The 16,432-nt window shown below is 36.2% G+C and overlaps 1 protein-coding gene across 1 annotated transcript in view; it reads left to right on the top strand.

The window, feature by feature from the left end:
• The first annotated feature begins 263 nt into the window (after positions 1–263).
• SLC25A42 (solute carrier family 25 member 42) overlaps positions 264–16,432 on the top strand; it is a 53,482-nt gene continuing 37,313 nt past the window's right edge. Inside the window, exon 1 of the mRNA XM_051972308.1 lies at positions 264–432. The gene's annotated coding sequence lies outside the window, so the exon portion shown is untranslated. The remainder of the gene's footprint in view (positions 433–16,432) is intronic.

Below are 16,432 nucleotides of genomic sequence, written 5' to 3'. Positions count from 1 at the left end.
TTTCCCCACTACCCCAGGCCCGCTCTGCTAGTAGCCCCGCCCGCGGCACGGCGATTGGTTAACGGCCTGCTGCTCGTCTGCACTTCTCTCACCAATGACTGCCCTCTTCCCCTGTGCCCGCCCCCGCAACCTAGGCGCTGCCGCCTCGAGCCCCACCTCGACACCCCACCCCGCGGATGCGGCATTCTCATTGGTTCATAGGTAGATTCGGCTGGGAAAGCCAACAAATAGGAAGGCCCGGCGGTGCGGCCCTTCCCCCTCTTCTTCCACCACTGCCCCCGGCGCAGGGTGCGTGAGGCGGGGCCGGGCTGGGCTGGGCTGGATGGCTGTGGCGGCGCGTCCCGGCCAGTGAGGCGGAGGGAGCGTCGGGCGACCTGAGGTGGGTGACAGGCCCAGCAGAGTCGAGGGGGCGGCGGGAGCAACGGCCACGGGGTGAGTGTGAGGGGCTGCGACGGGCCTGGGCCTCAGGCGGGAGGTGGGAGCCGCGGCGTCTCCTCTCCCTTCCGCCCCCGAGGCAGGTGGCGCGCGGCGCGTCCTCCTTGACAGGAGCGCGCGCTCCTCCCTCGGCGCGGGCCCGAGACGCCCCCCTTCCCCTCTTCTTCCTTGGAGCCAGCCCTGGGGAAGACCTCGGAGGGCAGTGACCCCTCCCTCCGCTCCACCCCTTCAATAATTAAGCCCGAACAGATGTCTGCACTCTCCGCCCCTTAATCTAGCTTCTTAGCCCCTCGTGCCCCTCCATCCAGATGTTGCCTCTTCACCGCCACTGCCTCCCGCAAACCCACGTCTCTCCTCTCCCTCCTTCCCCTAATTTTCGGATCTGTGGCCATATTCTCCTTTGGTTCCTCCAACTATGATTAACGTCAGCCCCACTTTCCTTCCTCCCCAACTTCTAGACCTTTTGTCTCCCATTGCCCCCCAAAATATCCACGTTTGTTATGCCTCACCCCACCCCCGATTTCTAGATTTGTCGCCTCTCACCACCCTCAAACCTCTCCTTCCCTATTAGGAAGGAAAGAAGCATTTTTAAAACACCTCTTATATGCCTGGCACTGTGCTAAGAGAGCAGGCTCCTCTCCCCCTATTCCTTAGCCCTTCCAAAAATGTCCTGGAAGTGAAGACAGCACTCTACATTCTCTATCTCCCTCTTCCCCCTGCCCTTGCACTCTAACCCATGCACTTTGCCAGTCATTCAGTAAAAGAGATTGGGCCAAACTACTAACGGCCACTGATAAAATCCCGGGGTGGGGGGCAGGGAGGAAAGCTTCAAAAATGATAGTGGGGGGGGGGGGCGCTAGGAGAGGAAAGAGATCATTTCACTGCTGCTGATTACAAGATTTGAATTTTGAAGGTGGGCTGGACTTTGTCGTTGTGACTCAAGGAAAGATAGGTGAGGGACATTTGTATTCCCAACCTTGATCTTTCAACTTTGCTTAACTGCTTTCCTGCTCCAAACTTGGGGTTTTGGTTCTTGGATCCCCGAATGCCAGTTGTGTTTCTCTAGCTAGCCGGCTTTTTCCCCTCTTGACTTTTCTTTTCCAGACTGCCTTTAACTTGCAGGTGCATATCGTTGAGGGTTCAGCAACATTTTCTGCAATTCCTTTTTTTTTTTTTTTTTTTTTTTTTTTTTAAAAAGCAAGAAGTGATTAAGTTTCTTTTCTTATACGGTGAAAGAAAGCCATTCCTTTTAATCTTTTTTTGGTCCCTTAAATAGTGTGGTGTAAGGGTATTCCTTTAGATCATGTCAGTGACTTTTCTGTCCAGCTGTGCGTCACATCACCTTGAAATATTTCCCCACTCACACTTTTTTCTTTTGATCTATCCTTCAAATTTATCGAAAAATTCAGTTATTAAATCGGCTTTTTTGCTTGCTCTGCCTTGTTTGCTGAGTTATACTTGTAAAGATTTGACTAAAGAACTTTTGCTGAGTTCTTTTAACTAGTACAAGAAGTACTGGGACAGAAATGAGGAAATTTCCTTTGTGCCATGAAGAAAAGCCCTTATGTTTTCCTCTCTAGACAATGTGGGTAATACTGTTTGCCCTACCTAATTCACCAAGTTATTCTGAGAACTCAAAGAGAAGTTTAGAGACAGACATTTCTAAAAATACTACACCAAGGTGAGGTCTTAGAAGCTAAAGGTGTAACATTCAGAATCATTAAGTAAATTGTGTTTTTAGATGTCTAGATTTTTTGAGGTTCACTTACTGTCAGGAGGTAAAGAAGACAAGTTCAAATCTCCTTTCTACTTTTTATTACCTGTATGATTTTGGCAAGTCATTTAATCTCTCCAACTCTAAATATGATTGGGTCATTATGTGATTTAGAGCTGAAAGAGACTTCAGAAATCATCTGGCCTAAATATTTCATTTTCTTTTGAGGAAACTGAGGCCCAGAGAAGGTGATTTGCCTAAGTACCTCTAATTAACAGAGCTAAGATTTGAACCTAGATTCTCTGGGCTTTAAACCTAAAGTCATTGTTCTTTCTACAATATTTCAAGAGTAGTCATCTTACATCCCGTTTTTCTTTTTCCTTAGTTTAATAAGGCAAGATTATCATACATTTATTAAGCAATTAGACCAGTTCAACTGCCCTCATACACTTCTTTGCTGTGTGACTCTGTACAAGCCACCTACTCCTATTTTCCTCAGTTTGCTCACCTATAAAATGAGCATAGTACTTCAGTATATTTGCTAGACAAACCCCAAATAGGTCATAAAGAGTTGGATACAACTAAACTGTATTTTTGGTTTTTTTGCACAATAACTGTAATAGGGACTCATTGAAACTACTCTGCAATCTTAAGTTTCCTAGGGTGCTGAGAGGTTAATTGTTTTGCTTATGGCCATATTTTAAGTTTTTTTTTATCAACCTGAAATTAATATTAATACCAAGTGAAATGGGAATTTCCATATACATAATGGGGAAAAAAGGAGGTGGGTTGTGCAAGACACTTTAGATCTCTGCTATGTATGGTTTTTCATCTAAAATACACAATAAATTCAACATGTAACTTTCAAAGATTTCCTACTGGTCTGATTCTTTCTGGTTTCTTCTGTTCTCTTCTGTGCATTAAAATATTATCTAATCTGTTACAGAGACTGGACCTATACCAATGTAGAGGAAAAAGAGGAATTATCTTAAAAAACCAACAAAAATGTGCACAGAACTTTCCAACTAATATAGATTTTTAACAATGTATATTCAGAAGGTAGAGCAAAAGCAGGTAATGGAAAGTGACTATAAAATTGTAGCTTCATATTGTAATGTCAAGATTGCTTTAGTTTATGATTATTACTGGATGTTGAAGAAAGCTGAGAGAAGAATATTTTTTTAAAAGCTGTATTAGGGAAAAGGAGAATCAAAGAAAGAATCAGATCACTGCTAGAGTTGGCTAGGAGGACAGCTGATAATAGAAAGTTGAGCTACTCAAGTTATTATTTTACTTCTGTTGACTTGCCTAAGAGAATAACCTTTGAACTGGAAAAACAGAACAAAAGATGTCTAATAGGGAGTTGACAACTAACATAAGTAAGGATATAATAGTAAAAGAGTTGTCCTTGATGAATTCAGGTCTCTTGTGCCAGATGAACAACATCCTTAGGAACTGAAAGAACTGGCTTCAGATATGCTGGTTTCCCAGTTCATTAACTTTTTCAACTTCCATGAATTGTACCTTTACTCTACCTCACCCACATCTGACACCTGATCTTATCACCCAAAAATGCTCCACCTCTAAAACTCAGTACTCTGACATTTCTTCCCTTTCTTCTTTTTGCTCATCCTTCAAACCTGTTTTTTGTCCTTACTACAGCTTCTGATCATCTTGTCTCCCTGCTTTTCTAGCCTGGCTTTGGCTTTCCTTTTCTCTATTTAACGTATTGGTGCTATCAATCTCAGCTTCTTAAACTATGGATTGTGACTCCATAGCAGGTCTTGTAACTGAATGTGGGTATCATGAAATTATGATTTATTATAGTAAATGTTTGATATGTATATCTTTTTTATATACCCAGGGTCATGTAAAAGTTTCTCTGGCGAAAAGGGGTCATAAGTGGAAAAAATTTAAGCCCTGCTATAAGAGGACCATTCCAACTTTACTCATCTTCCACCTTAAAGTCTCTCCTTATCATCAGTCCGGTCATTCAGTTCTTTCCAAATCCCATTCTGAAATTATTCCACTCACCATCCACCTTTGTTTCTACTGATATACTGCTGAATAATGTTGTAGAAAGTCATAGAATCATGCTACATTCAGTACAAAGTGATCTCATCTCAGCTGATCCCTCACCACTGCACGTTGCTCCTTTTACCTTTCCATGATTGTAACACACTCCCCAGATCAATTTTTCTAAACTTCTTTTTTTGCTCAAGCCACTTACCATATCTTTTCCACTCTTCATTCAGCAAAGGACCTTATTATATACTCTACCAAGAAAATCAAAGCCTCCTCTTGTGAATTCCTCTCTAGTTATCTGCCCAATGTCCCCATAGTATCATCTCCTATTCTCTTCTGGTTTAGTCCAGTATTGGGGGAAGAAGATAGCCCTTTCTTCCTCCTGCTTATTTCCTTGATCCTATTCCTTCCCATTTCCTTTGGGATCTTACCCTTTTAATCATCCACTTTCTGTTTTTAATCTTCAATCTTTCTTTATCCTGGTTTATTTCCTGCTTCCTACAAACATATCCAGGTCTCTTTCACCCTTAATAAACCTTCACTAGACTCTACCATTTCCTTAAGCCAAATTCCTAGAAAAAGCTAACTACATTCACAGATTGGAGTCCTTTTATCACATTTCTCAACCCTAGTCATTCCAGCATGGAGTGTTCTTTTTGGTTGAAACTGTTCTTTACAAGGTTGCCAGTGATTTCTTAATTAATAAATTCTATGGCTTTTATTAGTTTACCTCCTTGACATTTTTACAGCATTTGATACTATTAATCACCCCCTCCTAAATAATAACTCATCTGTGGGTTTTTGTGGCATTGCTCTCTCCTGAGCATAATTCTCCACTTTTTCCCACAATTCTCATTAATCCTCCTCAATCTTCTTTCTGACCAATCATCCTAAACATCTTTTACTAGATTTCTGTCTTTGTCCTTCCCTTATTGGTTGTTCCCTAATATTCTCTGTCCAGTGTCCTATATTTTTACCTTGGAAAGGTACACAGTGGGCCATCTAATTGACCTTTAACCTGAACAGGAACCCTTACCATAATATATTCAACAAGCAGTCATCTAGTATCTTTTCCCTTCTACTAAGCTTGAAAACTGTGTGAAAGAAAGTTCTATACTCTTGTTTTAGGTAGAAGCCTGCCAGAAAATTCTTATTAATTCAGATTATTCTAATCCAGGCATTTCTGCTTATGAGAGAGAACAGAGATGGAAAGAACTTGATTCTAAAAATCTCGTTCCCTCTTAGCCATTGCTGAGTGAACAGTTAGAGCATTCTTACACAATAGAAAAATGTCCAAATAAGATAAAACAGTTACAAAATTCAAAGAGAGTTTCAGTTTACATTTTGCTTCATCAAACAAAGCGTTAATCACTTAACTTTTAGGATACCCTTGGAGAATCATTTTTCTAAAATCGGCCTTTGAACATACTCTAGTTTTTCTTTTCAGGTGGCCAAAGGTGAAACTTCTTTTTTTCCTGATTCTATTAAAAATTAATATTTTATTTTTCTCAGTAGCATGTAAAACAATTTTCATATTTTTTTTTAAAGTTTTGAGTTCCTCAGAAGGTTTTGCAAGGGTCAATGTTGAAAAATTACCCATGTATATATTCTGTAAATAAAAAGCTTTGATAAATTTAAAAAATTTTTTTTGAGTTTCAGATTCTCTCCTTTCCTTCCATCTCTCCTCTTTGAGAAGGCAAGCAATTTGACGTAGGTTATACATGTGTGGTTATGTAAAACATATTTCCATGTAAGTTATTTTGTAAAAGAAAACACAGACAAAAAAACCACACAAAAATAAAGAAAACAAAAAATATTTTTGATTTGCATTCAGGTTCTTCCAGTTCTTTCTCTGGAAACGACAACACCTTTTACCATAAATCTTATAGATTTGTTGTGAATCATTGTTTTGCTGAGAATAGCTAAGTTATTCATGAGTAGGTCATCATATAACTTTGCAATTACTGTGTACCATATTCTCCTGATCCTGCTCATTTCACTTTGCATCATTTCATGTAAGCTTTTCCATATTTTTCTGAAAGTATCCTGCTCACCATTTTCTCTTTTTTTAGTTTACTTATTTTTAATACACATTGTTTTAATGAATTATGTTGCGAGAGAGAAATCAGAGCAAACAGAGAAAACCATGGGAATGATTTAAAAAAAAAAAGAATTGAACATAGCATATGTTGATTTACGTTCAGTCTCCTTAGTTCTTTCTCTCATTGCAGATGGCATTTTCTGTTCAAAGTCTGTTGGGATTCTTTTGGATCACTGAACTACTGAGAAGAACCAAGCCTTTCATAATTGATCATCGCACATTCTTGCTATTTTTGTGTATAGTGTATTCCTAGTTTTCTTGTTTCGGTCAGCATCAGTTCATGTAAATCTTTACAGGCCTTTCTATAATCAGCTTGTTCATCATTTTTTATATAACAATAATATTCCTTTACCTTCATGTACAACTTGGTCAGCCATTCCTCAACTGATTGTCATCCATTCCTTTTCCAGTTCTTTGCTACCACAAAAAGAGCTGCTATAAACATTTTTGCAAATATTTTGTCCTTTATAATTTCCTTGAGATACAGAAGCTCACCATTTCTTAAAGCATAATGGTATTCCATCACAATCATATGCAACAATTTGTTCAGCCATTCCCCAATTGATGGACATTCCCTCACTTTCCAATTTTTTGCTATCACTAAAAAAGCTACTATAAATATTTTTTGTGCACATTGGTCCTTTTCCTTTTTATTTTTTATTTCTTAGGAATACAGACATAGTGGTATTGTTGGCCAAAGGATACAATGATTTATAGCCCATTGGGCATAGTTTAAAATTATTCTCTAGAATGGTTGAATCAGCTACACCAATAGTGCCTTAGTGTTTTAATTTTCACGTTTTACAGGTAGTAACTCAAAGCTGTTTTAATTCTCATTTCTCTCATTAATAGAGATTTAGAATATTTTTCATAGGGTGCTCTAAATCACTATAGATCAAAGAAATGCAAATTAAGACAACTCTGAGGTACCACTACATACCTTTCAGATTAGCTAAGATGACAGGAAAAGATATGTCAGAGGGGATGTGGGAAAACTGGGACACTTAAGACATTGCTGATAAAGTTGTGAACTGATCCAACCATTCTAGAGAGCAATTTGGAACTATGACCAAAGGGCTATCAAACTGTGCATATCCTTTGACCCATAAGTGTTTCTATTGGGTTTATATCCCAAAAAAATCTTAAAGGAGGGAAAGGGATCCACATGTGCAAAAATGTTTGTAGCAGCCCTTTTCGTAGTGGCAAGAAACTGGAAACTGAATAGATGCCTATCAATTGGAGAATGGCTAAATAAGTTATGGTATATGAATATTATGCAATATTATTGTTTTATAAGAAACGATCAGGAGGATGATTTCAGAGAGGTCTGACAAGATTTACATGAACTGATGCTGAGTGAAATGAGCAGAGCCAGGAGATAATTGTATATGGCAACAATTATTGAATGATCAATTCTGATGTATGTGACCCTTTCCAACAATGAGGTGATTGATGCCAGTTCCAATGAGCTTGTGATGAAGAGAGCCGTCTACACTCAGAGAGAGGACTATGGGAACTGAATGTGGATCACTATATAACTTTCTCACTCTTTTTATTGTTGTTTGCTTGCATTTTGTTTTCTTACTCATTTTCTTTCATTTTTGATCTGATTTTTCTTATGTAGCAAGATTATTGTATAAATATGTTTATACAAATTGGATTTAACACATATAACATATATTGGATTGCTTGCCATCTAGGGTAGAAGATGGGAAGAAGGAAGGGAAAATCTGAAAGACAAGGCTATGCAAGGGTCAATGTTGAAAAATTATGTATATGTTTTGGAAATAAAAAGCTTAAAAAAGAATATTTTTATATGATTACAGATAGTTTTGATTATTTTATCTGAAAACTGCCTGTTCATATCATTTGGTCATTTATCAATTGAGGAATAGCTCTTTTTTCTATAAATTTGAGTTGGGTTTCTATCAGAGTTTTATCAGAGAAAGTTAATATCGATTTTTTTTTTCACAGTATAAATACCAACTTTGTATTTTCCTCCATCCTATACACCCATCCACCCCTTTATCCTGGTCTTTCTCTCCTTTTACCCTGTCCATTTTCAAAAATGTTTTGTTTCTGACTTTTACTTCCTCCAAACTGCCTCCCTTCTATCAGTTCTCTTTCCTCTTTCTCTTATTCCCTTCCCTTCCCACTTTCTTGTATGGTAAGATAGATTTCTATACCTGAGTGTGTACATTTTCCCTCTTTGAGCCAATTCCAATGAGAGTAATGTTAATATGTTCCTCCATTGTCAAATCTCTTTTAAGCCTCTTTTATGTCAAATAATTTATCCCCTTCTTCTACTTCTTCCTTTCCCTTTCTCCCAGGGCATTTTTTTTCATACTCTAATTTTATTTTTTTAGATAACCATACCTTCACATTCAATTCACACTTCAGCTTTCTATCTACTCCTTATATACTGCCCTAATAATGGGAAAGTTTTTAGGAGTCATAAATATCATTTTCCATGTAGGAATATAAATGGTTTATCAAATTTCTTATGATTTCTCTTTCCTGTTTTCCTTTTTAATGCTGCTTTTGAGTCTTGTATTTAGAATCAGATTTTCTATTCAGCTCTGGTTTTTTCATCAGGAATGCTTGAAAGTGCTCTATTTCACTGAATATTTATTTTTCCCTTTGAAAGATTGTATTCCTTTTTGCTGGGTAGGTGATTCTTGGTTACTGGTTAATTACTTGGTTACTTGGTTAATCATCCTAGCTCTTTGCTCTCTGGGGTATCATATTCCAAGCTCTCTGATTGTTTAATGTAAAAGCTGCTAAAAAATTGTTTGTTAATCCAACTGCAGCTCCACTATATTTGAATTGTTTTTTTTCTGGCCACTTGCAGTATTTTCTCCTTACCTGTGAAGTTCTGAAATTTGGCTTTAATATTCCTGAGAGTTTTCATTTGGAGAGCTCTTTTGGGAGATGACAGGTAAATTCTTTCAATTTCTTTTTTACCCTCTGCTTCTAGGATATTGGGACACTTTCCCTTGATCATTTCTTGAAAGAAGATGTTAGGCTCTTTCAGGAAGTCCAATAATTCTTAAATTAACTCTTCTGGATCTGTTTTCCAAGTCAGTTGTTTTTCCAATGAAATATTTTACATATTCTATTTTTTAAATTTTTAAATTGTTTCTTGATGTTCATAAAGACATTAATTTCCAATTGCTCAATTCTAACTTTTCAGAATTTATTTTCTTCAGTGAGCTTTTGTACTTCCTTTTCCATTTGGCCAGTTCTACTTTTTAAGGAGTTATTCTTTTTATTGAATTTTTGTGTATCTTTTTCCATTTGACCAGTTCTGCTTTTCACAGTAGTCTTTTCATTGTATTTTTGTGCCTTTTTTTCTATTTGGCCTATTCTGTTTTTTAAGGTGATATTTTCTTCAGTATTTTTTGTGTCTTCTTTACCAATCTTTTGACTCCCTTTTTTTCATGATTTTCTTCTATCACTCTCATTTCTCTTCCCATTTTTTCCTCTACCTCTCTTACTTGATTTAAAAAAAATCCTTTTTGACTTCCTCCATGGCCTGTGACCAACTCATTTTTTTTTTTTTTTTTTTTTTTTTGAGATTTTGGATGCAGGAATTTTGACTTTGTTGTCTTCTAAGTATGTGTGTTTTATAAACCATAACAACTTTATGTAATCAAAATTTTTTTCTGTTTGCCAATTTTCCAGAATGTTTTTTAACTTTTAACTTTATGCTAAAATGGGCCTCTTGTTTCCCAAGTGGAGGGGGTATTGACCCAAGCATTGGGTTTTTTGTGCAGTATTTTCAGAAGTAACCTATAAGTTTTTGACTCTTCCAAGGTGGTATGATCTAGGGGGAAGTGTGTTTATTACTTTTTTGTGTGGTGCGCTAGTTTGTAAGAGAAGACCATAAGCACTCTTTTCAACCCTGGAAATTCAACCATGCTCCTCTTCAGCTGCAAGCTTTGCTTTGATAGTTCTCCTTCTCATGCTGGGACAAAGATACAGGATCCAAGCATAGGCAATGCTGGTGCCAGCAAAGGAACCTCTATAAATTTCCTTCTGACCCATTTTCCAACCCTTGGACTGTCTGTGAGTTGGCTAAGAGATCTTAAAACCACTACTGCTGCCACTAGCAGTCACCACTGATTTAGTCAACCTGAGGCCTGCTCCTGGTTTTCTAGACCTGGACTATGCTCCTCTCTCACCCTGATGTAACAGACCTTTCCTTGCTGACCTTCTAAATTGTCTTAAGCCTAGGAAATTGTTTCACTCCATCTTTGTGGGTTCTGCCATTTTACAGCTTGTTTAGCGTCATTGGTTAAATGGATCTGGAGGGCTTTGGGGAAGAGCTAAGAAGAGTCCCTATCTTTACCCTGCCAACTTGGCTCTGCCTCCTACGTATGAGGAAGTATCTGACACTTCGTTATGATGATCATTACCTTAATCTGGTCTAGATGAATCATTCTAGGAATGCCCTTCTTTGGTTACTGCCTTAATTGTTTTTTGGGGGGTTTTGTTTGTGTGTTTTTGCCTTGTTTCATAGAAGAATCCCTTTTTGGCTGTTCTGGAAAGAAGAGAATAAAATATTGTTCTGAATTTGTAGAGAATTATAATTTTCTCTTTCAGACTTGGATAATTTTAAAATGCCTTCTTAATATTTCTAAGGAGGTGAGATAAATCTGCTTCTTTCATGGGAGATATTTTTAACTAATCACTGCAACTCTCCCTTTAATACAGTATTTGTGCACCATAGGTTTTTAATAAATGTTTGCTATCTGAGTAAATGAATGAATTTCCCCCACCTCTTACCTATCTATAGTCATTTATGGCCAGCCAATCAGCTGTTGCTTTTCCTCAGGCCAACCACTCCTTCTCACCCAGTAATCTCATAAATGGTATTCCCCAGGTTTTGCTGGCACTACTGTCTAGGCAGTATTTACCTCCAGTTCTAGAGGTACCTCTTATATAATTCTGTTTATTTAGAATAAAAGAAACCTGCTTGTTTAGAATAAAAAGAAACACAAATTGATTCAGAGTATCAACACACAGGCTGTTGTTGAATGAATGAATGAAAATGCCTAGTCCAGGCCCTCTTATTTCACTGATGTGGAACTTAAGGTTTCTAGAGAAAGGTATATGGCAAATGTCATACTGACAATTAATGGCAAAATCAGGACTAGAAGCCAGAGTTGCAGCCTCAGGGAAGAGTTTTAGCTGCTAAATTAGGAAGATTAGGAGCCACTACTAGTTTCTAAAGGAAGGAATGAGAGAATCAAATGGTTCAGAATGGATTAAAGGGAGAGGGACTACCATCTGGAGCTCATATTAGGAAGTGATTTTAATGATAACTGATATTTACTTAGCACTTTAAAATTTACAAAGCACTTTATAGACACAGTCTCAATTGAGTCTGGCAAGGAATATAAGTATTATCTCTTTTATAGATGAAGAATTATTAAACTCAGGGAGATTAATAGTAATTCATGTCATGATCATACAGTATCAGTTTGGAGAGAACGCACATCTTCATGGCCAGTACTTTTTCTATTTTCCTTTTTAATAAACAATTTCAAGCATTTTCCAGGTATTAAGGGCCCAGACTAGAGAGTTGCCAGTGAGATTCAATTAATAGAAAAGGATGGTAATTTTGTTATGAAAAAATAATTCGCATTGGTTTTTTAAAATATTTCTGTACATTTAGGGAGTGTAGAGGCTACTTTACCATTTATCAGATCAGAAAGTGAACCTTAAACATCCTTCGAACATTTGGTTCATGACTTCTTACCAAGATGATTTATATATAAAAGAGTAATAAGAAATGAGATTCAGACTAGTTAACATGTCACACAGATGCATAATAAATACTTGCTATTTGATAAGGTTAAGAAATCATGCTATGTGGATCCATAGTCTCCAGATTTTAAAATTAAAATATTTACCATTCATACTCAAAATATGTAGATGTCCTCATAAGTTAAATATGTACTGCTGTACTAAGAATTATGTATATTATAAAATGTAGACAAAGAAGGAAGAGATAAAAATGAAATAATAGCAAGCCACTAGAGAGCACAATAATTTAGGTGAAAGGTGATGAAGGCCTGAATTAGAGTGATAACTATGGGGATAAGGAGAGGGGAACAGATTTGAAAATGTGTAGGTAAAAATAATACCTGCAAATGAAATTTGACCATTGATTGGTTATGTGAAACGAGCGAAAGTAAGAAATAGAGGATAATATGGTTTTGAACCTGGATAATTGGAAAAAATAAAGGTGCTTTTGACAGAAATAGGGCCATATGGAAAAGATGTTTGTTTGTTTTTTAATTAAAGCTTTTTATTGTTCAAAACATGATAATTCTTCAACATTAACCCTTGAAAAACCTTGTGTTTCAATTTTTCCCTTCCTTCCCCCACCTCCTCTCTTAGATGACAAGTAGTCCAATATGTGTTAAACATGGCAGAAATATATGTTAAATCCAATATATGCTTATATATTTATACAGTTATCTTGCACGAGAAAAATCAAATCTAACTGGAAAAAATGAGAAACAAAATAAAATGCAAGCAAACAATAAAAAAGAGTGAAAATACTATGTTGTGAACCATACTCAATTCCCACAGTTCTCTCTCTAGGGTATAAATGGCTCTGTTCATCACAAGATCATTGGAACTGGTCTGAATCATGTCATTGTTGAGAAGAACCCCATCCATCAGAATTGATCATCATATAATTTTCTTGTTGCTGTACAATCATCAGTTCATGTAAGTCTCTCCAGGCCTCTCTGAAATTATGCTGTTGGTCATTTCTTACAGAACAATAATATTCCATAATATTCATATTACTATAACTTATTCAGCCCTTTTCCAACTGAAATTTTACCCCAGTCTTAATGCAAAATTATGAAGTTGGTGCTATTGTTATTCCATTCTACATAAGCAATATTGGGATATAGACCAGGGTAAAGTAGCATTACTAGGTTATGAGTTTCAAGATAGTTCTTGGAATGCCTGGTTTTCTTAAAGACTCACCTCAGAGGCTGCCTTCTTCACAGAGCCATAGATCCAGTATCCAGTGTACAATGTTCTTCTGGTTCTTCTCACTTCACTCAGCATCAGTTCATGTAAATCTTTCTAGGTATTTCTGAAATCTATCTGCTCATCATTTCTTATAGAACAATAGTACTCTATTACATTCATCTGCCACAATTTGTTCAGCCATTCCCTAATTAATGGACATTAGAGCTGCCACATATAATAGTATTCAGATAACATATATAGGACTGCTTGCCATCTGGGGGGAGGGAGGAGTGGAGGGAGGGAGGGAAAAAAAAAACAAAACATAAGCGAGTGCAAGGGATAATGTTGTAAAAAATTACCCTGGCATGGATTCTGTCAATACAAAGTTATTATTAAATAAAATTAAATTAAAATTAAAAAAAAAGATTAAATAAAATAAAAAAATAGTATTCAGAACTTTAAAAATCTATAGTTTTATTGATTATGGGTGCCAGTTTCCCTGAAGCTAGCTGCAAGTCATATATAGCTAAAAAAAGAAGTTTCATTGCTGCAATTGAAAAAAATTCATCACTTGATGACCAATGATCTGAACATAAACCTCTTTGAATTTAGGTAGAATTCTCTCTTGGGTGTCAAACAATTGCAAGTACTATGTAACTGACATTCTCCTGATAACATGGCCTTTCAAAGCTATATTAGTAGAGCATTATATCTAATTGGGTCCTACCTCTTGAAAATCCACACATTAAAATAAGCTACACATTTAGCTAGGGAAAATTTTTCTTAGTTCTTGAACCAGAAAGATTTGAATGAAGTATATTTTAACATGTATTGGAATACCTGCCATTTAGGGAATGGGGTGAGGGGAAGGAGGAGAAAATCTGGAACAAAAGATTTTGCAAGGGTCAGTGCTATAATAAAAAAGAATGATATTATAATTTGCTAAAATTAGAAAAACATAGGATAGTTTACCTCTCAGATCTGTGGAGGAGGAAGGAATTTGTGACCAAAAAAGAATTGGAGGTCATTATTTATCATAAAATAGATAATTTTTATTATATGAAATTAAAAAGGTTTTGTACAAACAAAATTAATGCAGACAAGATTAGAAGGGAAGCAATAAATTGGGAAAAGAAACATTTTTACATAAGATTTAAATGAAGACATTTGAGTATTTTGAATTTCTGAGTTTTGTTCCTAAAAAAAAAAAAAAAGAAAGAAAGAAAGAAAGAAAGAAATTATCAAAGAGAAAAGATATGAATTAGCTTCCTTTTATAGAATGGTTTCTGGATCAGTTTTACCACCAATCTATAAACCCTATCAACTATGAAATTGCTTTCCTGGTTCTAGAAACAGTTTTCTCTTTATTTTTTGTAAGTAGGAATGTTGATAGTGATAAGAGGCATTTGGATTTGAATTCTAGTTTTTGTTTACTAGTTCTGTGGCCTTGGGCAGGTCATTTATTCTAAAGTGAAAATAAGTTTTCTTATCTTTAGGTGATCATAACAATAAACACTACCTACTTCTTAGTGTCCTGAGGAAATAACTTTGTAAACTATAAAACTCCATATAAAATAACTGCTATCATATTCTGATGTACCTCCATAAGCATCATTCATATAACAGAGGCATGGTATTTCAGATAACCTGGCTTCCTGTACTTCTTGAGGAAACTGGAGATTTGTATGTACTGTGACATTGAATCCTTCAGCTTTTTGTTTGTAGTGTGTTTAGTTCAGATTGGTGTTGTTTTATTTGGGTAAGTTTTAAATTTTTATTCTTCTTTGATCTTTTCCCTAACAAGTTGATAGTCTGACTTTACCTAGATAGCTAATTTGGAAATAATTTGTAGCTAATTATTTCTTCCCTGATATTTTGTGTATATTACTACTTCATGCTTGCCATGTCTAGTGCCTTAAATTCTTTTTGAATATTTGTTACATGATAGTGTGAGGATTTCTTGCATAGTTTTAAAGCTTTTGGTCATTCTCATTTCTAAGTCTTAAATTGTATTTTCTAATGTATTTTGTACCATCCTTTTCTATCTTTGCATTGAAATTGCTAAATATTAAAATACATGTTGATTTAATAGGATTTTGCAAAGTTCTTTGGAGGCTTTCTCTACTTCATCCTCCACAACACATGTTGACATATAATTATTTCCATAGTGGTCTTTTTGCAAATGTTTATCATGAACACAAGAGGACCAGATGTCTTGTGAAATATTCTTTGGTGCTTTTGGACACATAATGGAAATCTTTTGTGTGTGTGTGTGTGTGTGTGTGTGTGTGTGTGTGTGTGTGTGTTGAAAGATCAGATTCTTACTTTCTTCTATTGAGAAAACAAGAATGACCAAAAAATGACAAAATGTGTAGTCAAGCAAAAAAGTCTTAATCTATTCTCTGAATCAATCATTTCCCTCTCAGGAGATACACAGCATGTTTCATCATGAGCCCTTTGGAATTCTGATCGGTCATTATGCTGCTAATGTTCAGCACAGTAGTATTCCATCACTTTTATATGCCATAATTTGTTCATGTGTTCCCTAATCAATAGACAATCTCTCAGATTCCCATTCTTTGTTACCTCAAAAAGAACTATAAATATTTTTGTACCGTCTTAGAACTTGTTTTCCTTAGGACTAATCCCTCCTTTTATCTACTCTCCAATTCCCAGTCCCTCTTCCTTTTTCCCTTCTATTTCACTGTATGAAATGTTCTTCTGTATCCAACTGTGTGTGTATATATATTCTTTTTTTGACCAGTTAAAAGAAGTAAGGTTTAAGTGTCAGCCATTCCCCTCACTCCTTGTTGGTATAAGTGTTTACTTGTGAACCCTTTTTATGCAAGATTATTTTCCTTAGTCTTCCTTCCCCCTCTTATTCACACCTTCCATTTTTCATCTCCTCTCTTTTAATTTTTATCATTATCAAACCAGGCCTTGTCTGATTGGACTTATCTATAACTCCTGATGATTCGGAAGGATACAGGTGTCATTTTCTCACATAATGTCTCTTTATCATTGTTCTTTTATGATTACCTTTTTTGTTGTTGTTGTTCTTTTCTTCATTCCTGTATTTGTACTTGAGTTTCTTCACAGTTCTACTCTTTTAATCAGAAATTCATGGAAGTCCTCTATAATTATTAAAGGTGAATTCT

This window comes from Antechinus flavipes, chromosome 1 (genome assembly GCF_016432865.1).
Source record: "Antechinus flavipes isolate AdamAnt ecotype Samford, QLD, Australia chromosome 1, AdamAnt_v2, whole genome shotgun sequence".
In the NCBI taxonomy this organism is placed as follows: Eukaryota; Metazoa; Chordata; class Mammalia; order Dasyuromorphia; family Dasyuridae; genus Antechinus; species Antechinus flavipes.
This window is presented reverse-complemented; position numbering and strand designations above follow the sequence as displayed.